General features: G+C 41.1%; 8 non-coding genes across 8 annotated transcripts; all 8 read left to right on the forward strand.

The window, feature by feature from the left end:
- Positions 1–2,282: 2,282 nt before the first annotated feature.
- Positions 2,283–2,355, forward strand: TRNAL-GAG (transfer RNA leucine (anticodon GAG)). Its single transcript has one exon. It is a non-coding gene; the product is annotated as a tRNA-Leu (tRNA).
- Positions 2,356–3,428: 1,073 nt separating this feature from the next.
- Positions 3,429–3,501, forward strand: TRNAF-GAA (transfer RNA phenylalanine (anticodon GAA)). Its single transcript has one exon. It is a non-coding gene; the product is annotated as a tRNA-Phe (tRNA).
- Positions 3,502–6,859: 3,358 nt separating this feature from the next.
- On the forward strand, positions 6,860–6,932 carry TRNAF-GAA (transfer RNA phenylalanine (anticodon GAA)). The gene has a single exon. It is a non-coding gene; the product is annotated as a tRNA-Phe (tRNA).
- A 3,358-nt stretch (positions 6,933–10,290) lies between these two features.
- TRNAF-GAA (transfer RNA phenylalanine (anticodon GAA)) lies at positions 10,291–10,363 on the forward strand. Its single transcript has one exon. It is a non-coding gene; the product is annotated as a tRNA-Phe (tRNA).
- Positions 10,364–11,436: 1,073 nt separating this feature from the next.
- Positions 11,437–11,509, forward strand: TRNAF-GAA (transfer RNA phenylalanine (anticodon GAA)). The gene has a single exon. It is a non-coding gene; the product is annotated as a tRNA-Phe (tRNA).
- A 692-nt stretch (positions 11,510–12,201) lies between these two features.
- TRNAF-GAA (transfer RNA phenylalanine (anticodon GAA)) lies at positions 12,202–12,274 on the forward strand. The gene has a single exon. It is a non-coding gene; the product is annotated as a tRNA-Phe (tRNA).
- A 1,073-nt stretch (positions 12,275–13,347) lies between these two features.
- Positions 13,348–13,420, forward strand: TRNAF-GAA (transfer RNA phenylalanine (anticodon GAA)). Its single transcript has one exon. It is a non-coding gene; the product is annotated as a tRNA-Phe (tRNA).
- A 691-nt stretch (positions 13,421–14,111) lies between these two features.
- TRNAF-GAA (transfer RNA phenylalanine (anticodon GAA)) lies at positions 14,112–14,184 on the forward strand. Its single transcript has one exon. It is a non-coding gene; the product is annotated as a tRNA-Phe (tRNA).
- The last annotated feature ends 1,421 nt before the right edge of the window (positions 14,185–15,605 follow it).

Consider the following 15,605-nt stretch of genomic DNA (forward strand, 5'->3'; position numbering starts at 1 on the left):
TCATAAAAAGTTGTGTATGCAGCCAAAATAACTCAGTTGGGGGAGGGTTAGACTGAAGATCTAAAGATCCCTGGTTCAAACCCATGATTCAGCAGGTTGCTATGAGCGTACTTGATTCTCTCTTCATGTGTTGTAGTTTTGGCACCCATGAAAGTGCGAAATCAGCAGCAAGTCTGGCACTTTGGGAAAATTCTAAAAATAAAGCAAGACAAAGCAGGTCCATCAGAAGAGTGTTAAAATGACAGTCCCAGACACAATCTTGGTTTTCTGCAGCCTATGTTGAATGATTTTGAGTTCTCTTTTCCTTTGCCGATATTTGGAGTTTTCTCCGTGGAAAAGATCAAAAAACCGCAAATTTGACGGTCTTAGAATATCGTAAAGAGTTGTGCAATCAGCCAAAATAGCTCAGTTGGGAGAGCGTTAGAATTAAGATCTAAAGGTCCCTGGTTCGATACTGGGTTTTGGCATGTTGCTATGAGCGTACTTGATTCTCGTTTCTCTCTTCGTGTGTTGTAGTTTTGGCACCCATGAAAGTGCGAAATCAGCAGAAAGTCTGGCAGTTTGGGAAAATTCTAAAAATATAGCAAGACAAAGCAGGTCCGTCAGCAGAGTGTTAAAATGATGGTCCCAGACACAATCTAGGATTTCTGCAGCCTATGTTGAATATGATTCTGAGTTCTCTTTTCCTTTGCCGATGTTTGGAGTTTTTTCCCTGGAAAACATCAAAACACCACAAATTTGACGGTCTTAGAATATCGTAAAAAGTTGTGCTTGCAGCTGAAATAGCTCAGTTGGGAGAGCGTTAGACTGAAGATCTAAAGGTCCCTGGTTCGATCCCAGGCTTTGGCATGTTGCAATGAGTGTACTTGGTACTCGTTTCTCTCTTTGTGTGTTGTAGTTTTGGCACCCATGAAAGTGCAAAATCAGCAGCAAGTCTGGCAGTTTGGGAAAATTCAAAAAATAAAGCAAGACAAAGCAGGTCCATGAGAAGTTTGTTAAAATGACAATCCCAGACACATTCTTGGCTTTCTGCAACCTATTTTGAATATGATTTTGATTTCTCTTTTCCTTTGTCGATGTTTGGAGTTTTCTCCGTGGAAAAGATCAAAAAACCAAAAATTTGACGGTCTTAGAATATCGTAAAAAGTTGTGTAATCAGCCAAAGTAGCTCAGTTGGGAGAGCGTTAGAATTAAGATCTAAAGGTCCCTGGTTCGATACTGGGTTTTGGCATGTTGCTATGAGCGTACTTGGTTCTCGTCATGTGTTGTAGTTTTGGCACCCATGAAAGTGGGAAATCAGCAGCAAGTCTGGCAATTTGGGAAAATTCTAAAAATAAACGAAGACAAAGCAGGTCCGTCAGAAGAGTGTTAAAATAACAGTCCCAGACACAATCTTGGTTTTCTGCAGCTTATGTTGAATATGATTTTGATTTCTCGTTTCCTTTGCTGATGTTTGGATGTTTTTCCCTGGAAAACATGGAAACACCACAAATTTGACGGTCTTAGAATATCGTAAAACGTTGTGTATGCAGCTGAAATAGCTCAGTTGGGAGAGTGTTAGACTGAAGATCCAAAGGTCCCTGGCTCGATCCCGGGTTTCGGCATGTTGCTATGAGCGTACTTAGATCTCGTTTCTCTCTTCGTGTGTTGTAGTTTTGGCACCCATGAAAGTACGAAATCAGCAGCAAGTCTGTCAGTTTGGGAAAATTCTAAAAATAAAGCAAGACAAAGCAGGTCCATCAGAAGAGTGTTAAAATGATAGTCCCAGACACAATCTTGGTTTTCTGCAGCCTATGTTGAATATGATTTTGATTTCTCTTTTCCTTTGCCGATGTTTGGAGTTTTTTCCCTGGAAAACATCAAAACTCCACAAATCTGACGATCTTGGAATATCGTAAAATGTTGTGTATGCAGCCAAAATAACTCAGTTGGGAGAGCGTTAGACTGAAGATCTAAAGGTCCCTGGTTCGATCCCGTGTTTCGGCAGGTTGCTATGAGCGTACATGATTCTCTCTTCATGTGTTCCAGGTTTGGCACCCATGAAAGAGCGAAATCAGCAGCAAGTCTGGCAGTTTGGGAAAATTCTAAAAATAAAGCAAGACAAAGTAGGTCTGTGAGAAGTGTGTTAAAATGACAGTCCCAGACACAATCTTGGTTTTCTGCAACCTATGTTGAATATGATTTCTCTTTTCCTTTGTCGATGTTTGGAGTTTTCTCCCTGGAAAACATCAAAACACCACAAATTTGACGGTCTTAGAATATCGTAAAACATTGTGTATGCAGCCGAAATAGCTGAGTCGGGAGAGCCTTAAACTGAGGATCTAAAGGTCCCTGGTTCAATCCCGGGTTTTGGCAGGTTGCTATGTGCGTACTTGATTCTCTTTTCTCTCTTCGTTTGTTGTAGTTTTGGCACCCGTGAAAGTGCGAAATCAGCAGCAAGTCTGGCAGTTTGGGAAAATTCTAAAAATAAAGCAAGACAAAGCAGGTCCGTGAGAAGTGTGTTAAAATGACAATCCCAGACACATTCTTGGTTTTCTGCAACCTATTTTGAATATGATTTTGATTTCTCTTTTCCTTTGTCGATGTTTGGAGTTTTCTCCCTGGAAAACATCAAAACACCACAAATTTGACGGTCTTAGAATATCGTAAAAAGTTGTGCTTGCAGCAGAAGTAGCTCAGTTGGGAGAGCGTTAGACTGAAGATATAAAGGTCCCTGGTTCGATCCCGGGTTTCGGCATGTCGCTATGAGCGTACTTGGTTCTCGTTTCTCTCTTCGTGTGTTCCAGGTTTGGCACCCATGAAAGAGCGAAATCAGCAGCAAGTCTGGCAGTTTGGGAAAATTCTAAAAATAAAGCAAGACAAAGCAGGTCCGTGAGAAGTGTGTTAAAATGACAGTCCCAGACACATTCTTGGTTTTCTGCAACCTATTTTGAATATGATTTTGATTTCTCTTTTCCTTTGTCGATGTTTGGAGTTTTCACCGTGGAAAAGATCAAAACACCACAAATTTGACGGTCTTAGAATATCGTATAAAGTTGTGCTTGCAGCAGAAGTAGCTCAGTTGGGAGAGCGTTAGACTGAAGATATAAAGGTCCCTGGTTCGATCCCGGGTTTCGGCATGTCGCTATGAGCGTACTTGGTTCTCGTTTCTCTCTTCGTGTGTTCCAGGTTTGGCACCCATGAAAGAGCGAAATCAGCAGCAAGTCTGGCAGTTTGGGAAAATTCTAAAAATAAAGCAAGACAAAGCAGGTCCGTGAGAAGTGTGTTAAAATGACAGTCCCAGACACATTCTTGGTTTTCTGCAACCTATTTTGAATATGATTTTGATTTCTCTTTTCCTTTGTCGATGTTTGGAGTTTTCACCGTGGAAAAGATCAAAACACCACAAATTTGACGGTCTTAGAATATCGTATAAAGTTGTGCTTGCAGCCGAAATAGCTCAGTTGGGAGAGCGTTAGACTGAAGATCTAAAGGTCCCTGGTTCGATCCCGGGTTTCGGCATGTTGCCATGAGCGTACTTGGTTCTCGTTTCTCTCTTCATGTGTTGTAGTTTAGGCACCCATGAAAGTGCGAAATCAGCAGAAAGTCTGGCAGTTTGGGAAAATTCTAAAAATATAGCAAGACAAAGCAGGTCCGTCAGAAGAGTGTTAAAATGATGGTCCCAGACACAATCTAGGATTTCTGCAGCCTATGTTGAATATGATTCTGAGTTCTCTTTTCCTTTGCCGATGTTTGGAGTTTTTTCCCTGGAAAACATCAAAACACCACAAATTTGACGGTCTTATAATATCATAAAAAGTTGTGTAGGCAGCTGAAATAGCTCAGTTGGGAGAGCGTTAGACTGAAGATCTAAAGGTCCCTGGTTCGATCCCGGCTTTCGGCAGGTTGCTATGAGCGTACTTGGTTCTCGTTTCTCTCTTCGTTTGTTGCAGTTTTGGCACTCGTGAATGTGCGAAATCAGCAGCAAGTGTGGCAGTTTGGGAAAATTCTAAAAATAAAGCAAGACAAAGCAGGTCCGTGAGAAGTGTGTTAAAATGACAATCCCAGACACATTCTTGGTTTTCTGCAACCTATTTTGAATATGATTTTGATTTCTCTTTTCCTTTGTCGATGTTTGGAGTTTTCACCGTGAAAAAGATCAAAACACCACAAATTTGATGGTCTTAGAATATCGTAAAAAGTTGTGCTTGCAGCCGAAATAGCTCAGTTGGGAGAGCGTTAGACTGAAGATATAAAGGTCCCTGGTTCGATCCCGGGTTTCGGCATGTCGCTATGAGCGTACTTGGTTCTCGTTTCTCTCTTCGTGTGTTCCAGGTTTGGCACCCATGAAAGAGCGAAATCAGCAGCAAGTCTGGCAGTTTGGGAAAATTCTAAAAATAAAGCAAGACAAAGCAGGTCCGTGAGAAGTGTGTTAAAATGACAGTCCCAGACACATTCTTGGTTTTCTGCAACCTATTTTGAATATGATTTTGATTTCTCTTTTCCTTTGTCGATGTTTGGAGTTTTCACCGTGGAAAAGATCAACACACCACAAATTTGACGGTCTTAGAATATCGTAAAAAGTTGCGTAATCAGCCAAAATAGCTCAGTTGGGAGAGCGTTAGAATTAAGATCTTAAGGTCCCTGGTTCGATCCCGGGTTTTGGCATGTTGCTATGAGCGTACTTGTTTCTCTCTTCGTGTGTTGTAGTTTTGGCACCCATGAAAGTGCGAAATCAGCAGCAAGTCTGGCAGTTTGGGAAAATTCTAAAAATAAAGCAAGACAAAGCAGGTCCGTGAGAAGTGTGTTAAAATGACAGCCCCAGACACAATCTTGGTTTTCTGCAACCTATGTTGAATATGATTTTGATTGCTCTTTTCCTTTGTCGATGTTTGGAGTTTTCTCCCTGGAAAACATCAAAACACCACAAATTTGACGGTCTTAGAATATCGTAAAAAGTTGTGTATGCAGCAGAAATACCTCAGTTGGGAGAGCGTTAGACTGAAGATCTAAAGGTCCCTGGTTCGATCCTGGGTTTTGGCAGGTTGCTATGTGCGTACTTAATTCTCTTTTCTCTCTTCGTTTGTTGTAGTTTTGGCACCCGTGAAAGTGCGAAATCAGCAGCAAGTGTGGCAGTTTGGGAAAATTCTAAAAATAAAGCAAGACAAAGCAGGTCTGTGAGAAGTGTGTTAAAATGACAGTCCCAGACACATTCTTGGTTTTCTGCAACCTATGTTGAATATGATTTTGATTTCTCTTTTCCTTTGTCGATGTTTGGAGTTTTCACCGTGGAAAAGATCAAAACACCACAAATTTGACGGTCTTAGAATATCGTAAAAAGTTGTGCTTGCAGCCGAAATAGCTCAGTTGGGAGAGCGTTAGACTGAAGATCTAAAGGTTCCTTGTTCGTTCCTGGGTTTCGGCATGTTGCTATGAGTGAACTTGGTACTCGTTTCTCTCTTCGTGTGTTGTAGTTTTGGCACCCATGAAAGTGCGAAATCAGCAGCAAGTCTGGCAGTTTGGGAAAATTCTAAAAATAAAGCAAGACAAAGCAGGTCCGTGAGAAGTGTGTTAAAATGACAGTCCCAGACACATTCTTGGTTTTCTGCAACCTATTTTGAATATGATTTTGATATCTCTTTTCCTTTGTCGATGTTTGGAGTTTTCACCGTGGAAAAGATCAAAACACCACAAATTTTACGGTCTTAGAATATCGTAAAAAGTTGTGTATGCAGCAGAAATAGCTCAGTTGGGAGAGCGTTAGACTGAAGATCTAAAGGTCCCTGGTTGGATCCTAGGTTTTGGCAGGTTGCTATGTGCGTACTTAATTCTCTTTTCTCTCTTCGTTTGTTGTAGTTTTGGCACCCGTGAAAGTGCGAAATCAGCAGCAAGTGTGGCAGTTTGGGAAAATTCTAAAAATAAAGCAAGACAAAGCAGGTCTGTGAGAAGTGTGTTAAAATGACAGTCCCAGACACATTCTTGGTTTTCTGCAACCTATGTTGAATATGATTTTGATTTCTCTTTTCCTTTGTCGATGTTTGGAGTTTTCTCCCTGGAAAACATCAAAACACCACAAATTTGACGGTCTTAGAATATCGTAAAAAGTTGTGCTTGCAGCCGAAATAGCTCAGTTGGGAGAGCGTTAGACTGAAGATCTAAAGGTCCCTGGTTCGATCCCGGGTTTCAGCATGTTGCTATGAGTGTACTTGGTACTCGTTTCTCTCTTCGTGTGTTGTAGTTTTGGCACCCATGAAAGTACGAAATCAGCAGCAAGTCTGGCAGTTTGGGAAAATTCTAAAAATAAAGCAAGACAAAGCAGGTCCGTGAGAAGTGTGTTAAAATGACAGTCCCAGACACATTCTTGGTTTTCTGCAACCTATTTTGAATATGATTTTGATTTCTCTTTTCCTTTGTCGATGTTTGGAGTTTTCACCGTGGAAAAGATCAAAACACCACAAATTTGACGGTCTTAGAATATCGTATAAAGTTGTGCTTGCAGCAGAAGTAGCTCAGTTGGGAGAGCGTTAGACTGAAGATATAAAGGTCCCTGGTTCGATCCCGGGTTTCGGCATGTCGCTATGAGCGTACTTGGTTCTCGTTTCTCTCTTCGTGTGTTCCAGGTTTGGCACCCATGAAAGAGCGAAATCAGCAGCAAGTCTGGCAGTTTGGGAAAATTCTAAAAATAAAGCAAGACAAAGCAGGTCCGTGAGAAGTGTGTTAAAATGACAGTCCCAGACACATTCTTGGTTTTCTGCAACCTATTTTGAATATGATTTTGATTTCTCTTTTCCTTTGTCGATGTTTGGAGTTTTCACCGTGGAAAAGATCAAAACACCACAAATTTGACGGTCTTAGAATATCGTATAAAGTTGTGCTTGCAGCCGAAATAGCTCAGTTGGGAGAGCGTTAGACTGAAGATCTAAAGGTCCCTGGTTCGATCCCGGGTTTCGGCATGTTGCCATGAGCGTACTTGGTTCTCGTTTCTCTCTTCATGTGTTGTAGTTTAGGCACCCATGAAAGTGCGAAATCAGCAGAAAGTCTGGCAGTTTGGGAAAATTCTAAAAATATAGCAAGACAAAGCAGGTCCGTCAGAAGAGTGTTAAAATGATGGTCCCAGACACAATCTAGGATTTCTGCAGCCTATGTTGAATATGATTCTGAGTTCTCTTTTCCTTTGCCGATGTTTGGAGTTTTTTCCCTGGAAAACATCAAAACACCACAAATTTGACGGTCTTATAATATCATAAAAAGTTGTGTAGGCAGCTGAAATAGCTCAGTTGGGAGAGCGTTAGACTGAAGATCTAAAGGTCCCTGGTTCGATCCCGGCTTTCGGCAGGTTGCTATGAGCGTACTTGGTTCTCGTTTCTCTCTTCGTTTGTTGCAGTTTTGGCACTCGTGAATGTGCGAAATCAGCAGCAAGTGTGGCAGTTTGGGAAAATTCTAAAAATAAAGCAAGACAAAGCAGGTCCGTGAGAAGTGTGTTAAAATGACAATCCCAGACACATTCTTGGTTTTCTGCAACCTATTTTGAATATGATTTTGATTTCTCTTTTCCTTTGTCGATGTTTGGAGTTTTCACCGTGGAAAAGATCAAAACACCACAAATTTGACGGTCTTAGAATATCGTAAAAAGTTGTGCTTGCAGCCGAAATAGCTCAGTTGGGAGACATTTAGACTGAAGATCTAAAGGTCCCTGGTTCGATCCCGGGTTTTGGCAGGTTGCTATGTGCGTACTTGATTCTCTTTTCTCTCTTCGTTTGTTGTAGTTTTGGCACCCGTGAAAGTGCGAAATCAGCAGCAAGTCTGGCAGTTTGGGAAAATTCTAAAAATAAAGCAAGACAAAGCAGGTCCGTGAGAAGTGTGTTAAAATGACAATCCCAGACACATTCTTGGTTTTCTGCAACCTATTTTGAATATGATTTTGATTTCTCTTTTCCTTTGTCGATGTTTGGAGTTTTCACCGTGAAAAAGATCAAAACACCACAAATTTGATGGTCTTAGAATATCGTAAAAACTTGTGCTTGCAGCAGAAGTAGCTCAGTTGGGAGAGCGTTAGACTGAAGATATAAAGGTCCCTGGTTCGATCCCGGGTTTCGGCATGTCGCTATGAGCGTACTTGGTTCTCGTTTCTCTCTTCGTGTGTTCCAGATTTGGCAGCCATGAAAGAGCGAAATCAGCAGCAAGTCTGGCAGTTTGGGAAAATTCTAAAAATAAAGCAAGACAAAGCAGGTCCGTGAGAAGTGTGTTAAAATGACAGTCCCAGACACATTCTTGGTTTTCTGCAACCTATTTTGAATATGATTTTGATTTCTCTTTTCCTTTGTCGATGTTTGGAGTTTTCACCGTGGAAAAGATCAAAACACCACAAATTTGACGGTCTTAGAATATCGTAAAAAGTTGCGTAATCAGCCAAAATAGCTCAGTTGGGAGAGCGTTAGAATTAAGATCTTAAGGTCCCTGGTTCGATCCCGCGTTTTGGCATGTTGCTATGAGCGTACTTGTTTCTCTCTTCGTGTGTTGTAGTTTTGGCACCCATGAAAGTGCGAAATCAGCAGCAAGTCTGGCAGTTTGGGAAAATTCTAAAAATAAAGCAAGACAAAGCAGGTCCGTGAGAAGTGTGTTAAAATGACAGCCCCAGACACAATCTTGGTTTTCTGCAACCTATGTTGAATATGATTTTGATTGCTCTTTTCCTTTGTCGATGTTTGGAGTTTTCTCCCTGGAAAACATCAAAACACCACAAATTTGACGGTCTTAGAATATCGTAAAAAGTTGTGTATGCAGCAGAAATAGCTCAGTTGGGAGAGCGTTAGACTGAAGATCTAAAGGTCCCTGGTTCGATCCTGGGTTTTGGCAGGTTGCTATGTGCGTACTTAATTCTCTTTTCTCTCTTCGTTTGTTGTAGTTTTGGCACCCGTGAAAGTGCGAAATCAGCAGCAAGTGTGGCAGTTTGGGAAAATTCTAAAAATAAAGCAAGACAAAGCAGGTCCGTGAGAAGTGTGTTAAAATGACAGTCCCAGACACATTCTTGGTTTTCTGCAACCTATTTTGAATATGATTTTGATTTCTCTTTTCCTTTGTCGATGTTTGGAGTTTTCACCGTGGAAAAGATCAAAACACCACAAATTTTACGGTCTTAGAATATCGTAAAAAGTTGTGTATGCAGCAGAAATAGCTCAGTTGGGAGAGCGTTAGACTGAAGATCTAAAGGTCCCTGGTTGGATCCTAGGTTTTGGCAGGTTGCTATGTGCGTACTTAATTCTCTTTTCTCTCTTCGTTTGTTGTAGTTTTGGCACCCGTGAAAGTGCGAAATCAGCAGCAAGTGTGGCAGTTTGGGAAAATTCTAAAAATAAAGCAAGACAAAGCAGGTCTGTGAGAAGTGTGTTAAAATGACAGTCCCAGACACATTCTTGGTTTTCTGCAACCTATGTTGAATATGATTTTGATTTCTCTTTTCCTTTGTCGATGTTTGGAGTTTTCTCCCTGGAAAACATCAAAACACCACAAATTTGACGGTCTTAGAATATCATAAAACATTGTGTATGCAGCCGAAATAGCTCAGTTGGGAAAGCGTTAGAATGAAGATCTAAAGGTCCCTGGTTCGATCCCAGGTTTCGGCATGTTGCTATGAGCGTACTTGGTTCTCGTTTCTCTCTTCGTGTGTTGTAGTTTTGGCACCCATGAAAGTGCGAAATCAGCAGCAAGTCTGGCAGTTTGGGAAAATTCTAAAAATAAAGCAAGACAAAGCAGGTCCGTGAGAAGTGTGTTAAAATGACAGTCCCAGACACATTCTTGGTTTTCTGCAACCTATTTTGAATATGATTTTGATATCTCTTTTCCTTTGTCGATGTTTGGAGTTTTCACCGTGGAAAAGATCAAAACACCACAAATTTTACGGTCTTAGAATATCGTAAAAAGTTGCACTTGCAGCCGAAATAGCTCAGTTGGGAGAGCGTTAGATTGAAGATCTAAAGGTCCCTGGTTCGATCCCGGTTTTCGGCATGTTGCTATGAGTGTACTTGGTACTCGTTTCTCTCTTCGTGTGTTGTAGTTTTGGCACCCATGAAAGTGCGAAATCAGCAGAAAGTCTGGCAGTTTGGGAAAATTCTAAAAATATAGCAAGACAAAGCAGGTCCGTGAGAAGTGTGTTAAAATGACAGTCCCAGACACATTCTTGGTTTTCTGCAACCTATTTTGAATATGATTTTGATTTCTCTTTTCCTTTGTCGATGTTTGGAGTTTTCACCGTGGAAAAGATCAAAACACCACAAATTTGACGGTCTTAGAATATCGTAAAAAGTTGAGCTTGCAGCCGAAATAGCTCAGTTGGGAGAGCGTTAGACTGAAGATCTAAAGGTCCCTGGTTCGATCCCGGGTTTCGGCATGTTGCTATGAGCGTACTTGGTTCTTGTTTCTCTCTTCGTGTGTTGTAGTTTTGGCACCCATGAATGTGCGAAATCAGCAGCAAGTGTGACAGTTTGGGAAAATTCTAAAAATAAAGCAAGACAAAGCAGGTCTGTGAGAAGTGTGTTAAAATGACAGTCCCAGACACAATCTTGGTTTTCTGCAACCTATGTTGAATATGATTTTGATTTCTCTTTTCCTTTGTCGATGTTTGGAGTTTTCTCCCTGGAAAACATCAAAACACCACAAATTTGACGGTCTTAGAATATCGTAAAAAGTTGTGTATGCAGCAGAAATAGCTCAGTTGGGAGAGCGTTAGACTGAAGATCTAAAGGTCCCTGGTACGATCCTGGGTTTTGGCAGGTTGCTATGTGCGTACTTAATTCTCTTTTCTCTCTTCGTTTGTTGTAGTTTTGGCACCCGTGAAAGTGCGAAATCAGCAGCAAGTGTGGCAGTTTGGGAAAATTCTAAAAATAAAGCAAGACAAAGCAGGTCTGTGAGAAGTGTGTTAAAATGACAGTCCCAGACACATTCTTGGTTTTCTGCAACCTATGTTGAATATGATTTTGATTTCTCTTTTCCTTTGTCGATGTTTGGAGTTTTCTCCCTGGAAAACATCAAAACACCACAAATTTGACGGTCTTAGAATATCGTAAAAAGTTGTGTATGCAGCAGAAATAGCTCAGTTGGGAGAGCGTTAGACTGAAGATCTAAAGGTCCCTGGTACGATCCTGGGTTTTGGCAGGTTGCTATGTGCGTACTTAATTCTCTTTTCTCTCTTCGTTTGTTGTAGTTTTGGCACCCGTGAAAGTGCGAAATCAGCAGCAAGTGTGGCAGTTTGGGAAAATTCTAAAAATAAAGCAAGACAAAGCAGGTCTGTGAGAAGTGTGTTAAAATGACAGTCCCAGACACATTCTTGGTTTTCTGCAACCTATGTTGAATATGATTTTGATTTCTCTTTTCCTTTGTCGATGTTTGGAGTTTTCACCGTGGAAAAGATCAAAACACCACAAATTTGACGGTCTTAGAATATCGTAAAAAGTTGTGCTTGCAGCCGAAATAGCTCAGTTGGGAGAGCGTTAGACTGAAGATCTAAAGGTCCCTGGTTCGATCCCGGGTTTCGGCATGTTGCTATGAGTGTACTTGGTACTCGTTTCTCTCTTCATGTGTTGTAGTTTTGGCACCCATGAAAGTGCGAAATCAGCAGCAAGTCTGGCAGTTTGGGAAAATTCTAAAAATAAAGCAAGACAAAGCAGGTCCGTGAGAAGTGTGTTAAAATGACAGTCCCAGACACATTCTTGGTTTTCTGCAACCTATTTTGAATATGATTTTGATTTCTCTTTTCCTTTGTCGATGTTTGGAGTTTTCTCCCTGGAAAAGATCAAAACACCACAAATTTGACGGTCTTAGAATATCGTAAAAAGAAAGTGCTTGCAGCCGAAGTAGCTCAGTTGGGAGAGCGTTAGACTGAAGATCTAAAGGTCCCTGGTTCGATCCCGGGTTTCGGCATGTTGCTATGAGTGTACTTGGTACTCGTTTCTCTCTTCATGTGTTGTAGTTTTGGCACCCATGAAAGTGCGAAATCAGCAGAAAGTCTGGCAGTTTGGGAAAATTCTAAAAATATAGCAAGACAAAGCAGGTCCGTGAGAAGTGTGTTAAAATGACAGTCCCAGACACATTCTTGGTTTCCTGCAACCTATTTTGAATATGATTTTGATATCTCTTTTCCTTTGTCGATGTTTGGAGTTTTCACCGTGGAAAAGATCAAAACACCACAAATTTGACGGTCTTAGAATATCGTAAAAAGTTGTGCTTGCAGCCGAAATAGCTCAGTTGGGAGAGCGTTAGACTGAAGATCTAAAGGTCCCTGGTTCGATCCCGGGTTTCGGCATGTTGCTATGAGTGTACTTGGTACTCGTTTCTCTCTTCGTGTGTTGTAGTTTTGGCACCCATGAAAGTGCGAAATCAGCAGAAAGTCTGGCAGTTTGGGAAAATTCTAAAAATAAAGCAAGACAAAGCAGGTCCGTGAGAAGTGTGTTAAAATGACAGTCCCAGACACATTCTTGGTTTTCTGCAACCTATTTTGAATATGATTTTGATTTCTCTTTTCCTTTGTCGATGTTTGGAGTTTTCACCGTGGAAAAGATCAAAACACCACAAATTTGACGGTCTTAGAATATCGTAAAAAGTTGCGCTTGCAGCCGAAATAGCTCAGTTGGGAGAGCGTTAGACTGAAGATCTAAAGGTCTCTGGTTCGGTCCCAGGTTTCGGCATGTTGCTATGAGCGTACTTGGTTCTCGTTTCTCTCTTCGTGTGTTGTAGTTTTGGCACCCATGAAAGTGCGAAATCAGCAGCAAGTCTGGCAGTTTGGGAAAATTCTAAAAATAAAGCAAGACAAAGCAGGTCCGTGAGAAGTGTGTTAAAATGACAGTCCCAGACACATTCTTGGTTTTCTGCAACCTATTTTGAATATGATTTTGATATCTCTTTTCCTTTGTCGATGTTTGGAGTTTTCACCGTGGAAAAGATCAAAACACCACAAATTTTACGGTCTTAGAATATCGTAAAAAGTTGCACTTGCAGCCGAAATAGCTCAGTTGGGAGAGCGTTAGATTGAAGATCTAAAGGTCCCTGGTTCGATCCCGGTTTTCGGCATGTTGCTATGAGTGTACTTGGTACTCGTTTCTCTCTTCGTGTGTTGTAGTTTTGGCACCCATGAAAGTGCGAAATCAGCAGAAAGTCTGGCAGTTTGGGAAAATTCTAAAAATATAGCAAGACAAAGCAGGTCCGTGAGAAGTGTGTTAAAATGACAGTCCCAGACACATTCTTGGTTTTCTGCAACCTATTTTGAATATGATTTTGATTTCTCTTTTCCTTTGTCGATGTTTGGAGTTTTCACCGTGGAAAAGATCAAAACACCACAAATTTGACGGTCTTAGAATATCGTAAAAAGTTGAGCTTGCAGCCGAAATAGCTCAGTTGGGAGAGCGTTAGACTGAAGATCTAAAGGTCCCTGGTTCGATCCCGGGTTTCGGCATGTTGCTATGAGCGTACTTGGTTCTTGTTTCTCTCTTCGTGTGTTGTAGTTTTGGCACCCATGAATGTGCGAAATCAGCAGCAAGTGTGACAGTTTGGGAAAATTCTAAAAATAAAGCAAGACAAAGCAGGTCTGTGAGAAGTGTGTTAAAATGACAGTCCCAGACACAATCTTGGTTTTCTGCAACCTATGTTGAATATGATTTTGATTTCTCTTTTCCTTTGTCGATGTTTGGAGTTTTCTCCCTGGAAAACATCAAAACACCACAAATTTGACGGTCTTAGAATATCGTAAAAAGTTGTGTATGCAGCAGAAATAGCTCAGTTGGGAGAGCGTTAGACTGAAGATCTAAAGGTCCCTGGTACGATCCTGGGTTTTGGCAGGTTGCTATGTGCGTACTTAATTCTCTTTTCTCTCTTCGTTTGTTGTAGTTTTGGCACCCGTGAAAGTGCGAAATCAGCAGCAAGTGTGGCAGTTTGGGAAAATTCTAAAAATAAAGCAAGACAAAGCAGGTCTGTGAGAAGTGTGTTAAAATGACAGTCCCAGACACATTCTTGGTTTTCTGCAACCTATGTTGAATATGATTTTGATTTCTCTTTTCCTTTGTCGATGTTTGGAGTTTTCACCGTGGAAAAGATCAAAACACCACAAATTTGACGGTCTTAGAATATCGTAAAAAGTTGTGCTTGCAGCCGAAATAGCTCAGTTGGGAGAGCGTTAGACTGAAGATCTAAAGGTCCCTGGTTCGATCCCGGGTTTCGGCATGTTGCTATGAGTGTACTTGGTACTCGTTTCTCTCTTCATGTGTTGTAGTTTTGGCACCCATGAAAGTGCGAAATCAGCAGCAAGTCTGGCAGTTTGGGAAAATTCTAAAAATAAAGCAAGACAAAGCAGGTCTGTGAGAAGTGTGTTAAAATGACAGTCCCAGACACATTCTTGGTTTTCTGCAACCTATGTTGAATATGATTTTGATTTCTCTTTTCCTTTGTCGATGTTTGGAGTTTTCACCGTGGAAAAGATCAAAACACCACAAATTTGACGGTCTTAGAATATCGTAAAAAGTTGCGCTTGCAGCCGAAATAGCTCAGTTGGGAGAGCGTTAGACTGAAGATCTAAAGGTCTCTGGTTCGGTCCCAGGTTTCGGCATGTTGCTATGAGCGTACTTGGTTCTCGTTTCTCTCTTCGTGTGTTGTAGTTTTGGCACCCATGAAAGTGCGAAATCAGCAGCAAGTCTGGCAGTTTGGGAAAATTCTAAAAATAAAGCAAGACAAAGCAGGTCCGTGAGAAGTGTGTTAAAATGACAGTCCCAGACACAATCTTGGTTTTTTGCAACCTATGTTGAATATGATTTTGATTTCTCTTTTCCTTTGTCGATGTTTGGAGTTTTCACCGTGGAAAAGATCAAAACACCACAAATTTGACGGTCTTAGAATATCGTAAAAAGTTGTGCTTGCAGCCGAAATAGCTCAGTTGGGAGAGCGTTAGACTGAAGATCTAAAGGTCCCTGGTTCGATCCCGGCGTTTCGGCATGTTGCTATGAGCATACTTGGTTCTCGTTTCTCTCTTCGTGTGTTGTAGTTTTGGCACCCATGAAAGTGCGAAATCAGCAGCAAGTCTGGCAGTTTGGGAAAATTCTAAAAATAAAGCAAGACAAAGCAGGTCCGTGAGAAGTGTGTTAAAATGACAGTCCCAGACACATTCTTGGTTTTCTGCAACCTATTTTGAATATGATTTTGATTTCTCTTTTCCTTTGTCGATGTTTGGAGTTTTCACCGTGGAAAAGATCAAAACACCACAAATTTGACGGTCTTAGAATATCGTAAAAAGTTGTGCTTGCAGCCGAAATAGCTCAGTTGGGAGAGCGTTAGACTGAAGATCTAAAGGTCCCTGGTTCGATCCCGGTTTTCGGCATGTTGCTATGAGTGTACTTGGTACTCGTTTCTCTCTTCGTGTGTTGTAGTTTTGGCACCCATGAAAGTGCGAAATCAGCAGAAAGTCTGGCAGTTTGGGAAAATTCTAAAAATATAGCAAGACAAAGCAGGTCCGTGAGAAGTGTGTTAAAATGACAGTCCCAGACACATTCTTGGTTTTCTGCAACCTATTTTGAATATGATTTTGATATCTCTTTTCCTTTGTCGATGTTTGGAGTTTTCACCGTGGAAAAGATCAAAACACCACAAATTTG

This window comes from Eleutherodactylus coqui, chromosome 3 (genome assembly GCF_035609145.1).
Source record: "Eleutherodactylus coqui strain aEleCoq1 chromosome 3, aEleCoq1.hap1, whole genome shotgun sequence".
NCBI classification, from domain to species: Eukaryota; Metazoa; Chordata; class Amphibia; order Anura; family Eleutherodactylidae; genus Eleutherodactylus; species Eleutherodactylus coqui.